We start from the raw sequence: 3,520 nt of genomic DNA, 5'->3' as shown, positions 1-3,520 counted from the left end.
AGATCATCTGATTCCGATAAGTATTCATGGAGATATGAATTTATTTTGATTATGGAATTATTATCAAGCTGACCTACAACTCATGTAGGCTCAGAAGCCCAAAAGTCACATCTATTCAAACACCAACGTTGTGTATAAATATAAGAGGATTTTTCCTCATTTTCACTCACTCTTCTCATCACATCTCTCTCTCTCTACTACGCAGAAATGAGTCTCTTCTCTACTGCACAGAAATGGGTCTCTCTCTCACACATGTGAAGCCAGAAGCTGTTAAACCTAAAGCTGCAATCGCAGATCCAAAGATTGACCTACGTGGCCTAGAATATCTCCTCATCTAAACTACACTATAAGTTCATCTGAACCCCCTCTGGAAGCCGCAACTTTTAGTGGTGGAATGAAGCCAATCTGATGAATGGTTTGCAAGATATCGACTGCCCTAGTGTGAAGCCAGAAACTGTTGAAACTGAAGCTGCAACTGCAGAAGTAAATATTGACTTGCGTGGCCTAGAAGATCTCCTCATCTAAATTGCATTGTAGGTTCATCTGAATCTCCTCTGAAAGCTACAACTTTTGGTGGTGGAATGAAGTCAATCCGATGAACGGTTTGCAAGATATCGATTGCCCTAGTTTGAAGCTGGAAACTGCTAAAACTGAAGCTGCAACTGCAGAAGTAAAGATTGACCTACGTGGCCTAGAATATCTCCTCATCTAAACTACACTATAGGTTCATCTGAACCTCCTCTGGAAGCCGCAACTTTTGGTGGTGGAATGAAGTCAATCTGACAATCGGTTTGTGAGATATCGTCTTCCCTAGTCCGATAATGAAGTCGCTAATGCTGATGCTACTGATATAGGGTTTGCTACTGCTGATATGAATCATATTTATTGTACTATTTCTCTCTGCTGAATTATTGAAGATAAAAGAAGATTTGATCAAAGGGTTTCCCCAAACATTGTGGGGTTTGTCCCTGACTAGCCGCCACATCTTGTGTCTCTTGTCTTGGCTTGTTTTTTATCGATCGTTTAATGTTCCATCTGCACTTTACTTTATGTACATGTGATTGCTAATCTGTGGAATATAATAAGAAAAAGAAGTAAACTGTTATAAGAATAGAACATACCATAACTTAACAATAGGAGACCATTGTAGCAGAGGTCTCCCCATCCTTTCCCATGTCTTCTTAGGCAAGACATTCGCATCAGACCCTAAATCCAAGATTACTTGGTCCATTTTGTATTCACCTACCTATGCGGTTAGCCTCATCTCGCGCCCCATTCATGACTTATGCTTACCAATATTTCTTACTGTGCATTGCTCCATATGAGTCTTTTCCTTATTGGTGCACTTGTCTATTAAGTCTTGCAATCCTTCGACAATTTTTTGATTGCTTAGAAGCTTCATACAAGTCTTTAGAAAGGTAGCTAGTATTAGAGGATCTACTTCTTGTGTCACAATAGTCTCAAGAATTTTCTCTTGAATTCCTAAGGTGGAGGCCTCAACGAAGTTCTTCTTTGCTTACAAGAATGTTTCTTTCATGTGATTTAGATCAAAGTCAAATTCTTTCTTAGTAGCCTTGTGTACCCATCCCTCTTCCTCAAGCTGCTTGCCTTTATCCGTGCTAGTTTCTATACCACTTCTCTAATCAATATTTATGTTTTGATCCTCTTCACTGGGCTCATCCCTCATCATCTGAATGTTCTGCGTAGGCTGCTAGGGATGCGCCTTCTTTTCTTGCATCTTTTTCGTAAGGACCGAATATTCCTCTATGACATGATCAAACTGTCGACAATACAAACATGAGGGATGCATGGGATTTGGAAAATCGCATGCGAAGTGTCTGATTCACCACAGTTATATAAAATTACCTTCCCATGCCCTCATCCTAGTCCAGTGCCTCTTCCTTGTCCTCAGCCTTGGAATCCTCCGCACGCTGCTCCTGCACCTTGATCCGGAGGCTAGTTTTCTGCCTAAATTTTGTATGTAGGGGTTCTATCCATCATCAACTCATAACTTCTACAATGGCACTGATCATTCCATACAGACTTAAAAAAATTGCAAAATAACTGCTAAGGGGTCTGTACAAACTTCTGCAGTAGATGGCAGTTATCCGTAGCATGTTGTCATGTAACCTGACAAATAGTGCACCATAGTGTAGCTCCCGCACTCGTTCCAACATTATTCTCTAGTTTCAGGGGCACATGTCCTCCTCCTATAATATAACTCTTAAAGAATGGGAAATGGTCTTTATCATGTACATGGCTCTTATATTTCAGACATCAGATCTTAGTGCGTACCTTTGCCTGAGCCTCCCTTCCCTTTTTCAATCTTTCCAACTCTAGGTGCAGGTTCTCAATCTGTGAATAGATCTATTGTACCCCAAGGTTTGTGTCCTGAATAGGTGATGCGTGCAGCCTCATCACGATCTCTAAGGATTTTTCTTGTGTTGCTATCTTTTGTTGTGATAGAGATATTCTTAAATGTGGAAAAACTGATGCTATAAACTAGTCATGATGCTAAGTATCTGAGATTTGCATATTAGCCTTCCTGATCTAACACTTCAACCTCTGATCAAAGTCCCAATGCATCTCATCGACTTTCATTCGGGTCTCCTTAAATTCAACTACTGGCTGGGCCTCTAACTCAGGCCTACTAAAATCCTTATTTAGAGCTAGCTGGGTATCTTCCAATGACGCGTTGGGGTTGCCAGTGAAATACTTGATATACCATGTTAATGCACAGTCCTGTAAGGCTATAACCAACTGTGATTTCTTAATATTATCATCAGTAATTTGCTGCGATGTCCAAACATCTCCTCCAACAAACCAAAATTGTTCTGGATCTTCAGTCCCTATTCCTTTAAAAATCAACATCTTCATCATGTTCATCATGTTGAATGGTGGAAGTGGAGGTGGAGGAGGTGAAGGCGTAGGTGTATGAGGTGGAGGTGGAGGTGGAGGTGGAGGTGGAGGTGGAGGTGGAGGTGGAGGTGGAGTGGATGGATGAGATATCCTTGGAATAACTTGAGTTATTAACTGAACTGCACTTCGCAGCATATTCAACACCACCCATTCGTCGTCACTTGAAGGGGGTTCAATGAGTGGACTATATTTTGGGCTAGACCCTCTGTTGCTTCTAAAGAATATCCCACTTCGCGTAGCCCCAAACATCAAGGTAGCTGCATAACCCTCTTTTCACATAACAACATTTTAATCCAAGTCTTCAGTGATTTCAAATGCTTACCTCATGGCCCTTTAAATATTCTTCATTCAGCTTCGCTATAGCTGATGTTACTGTTAATCGTGAAATAAGTCACAAAGCTTCCCAATGTGCGATCAATCTAGTGATCCATAGCCCGCACAATATTTCTTCCTAATTCTTCCAGACATCGCACCAGTTCAAGGGTCCACGCTATAGGGACTTCGAGCCTTCACGTCCCTTGACTATCAGCTAATTTGGATAACCACTCGTATAGTTCCTCAGGGAAGAAACAGAAGAACACGTCGGTCTTATCCATGTACG

This window comes from Pinus tabuliformis, chromosome J (assembly GCF_031772625.1).
Source record: "Pinus tabuliformis cultivar Carrire ecotype Pingquan chromosome J, CPIR1, whole genome shotgun sequence".
Taxonomy (NCBI): Eukaryota; Viridiplantae; Streptophyta; class Pinopsida; order Pinales; family Pinaceae; genus Pinus; species Pinus tabuliformis.
The sequence above is the reverse complement of the archived record's forward strand: the minus strand, read 5'-3'. Positions refer to the sequence as shown.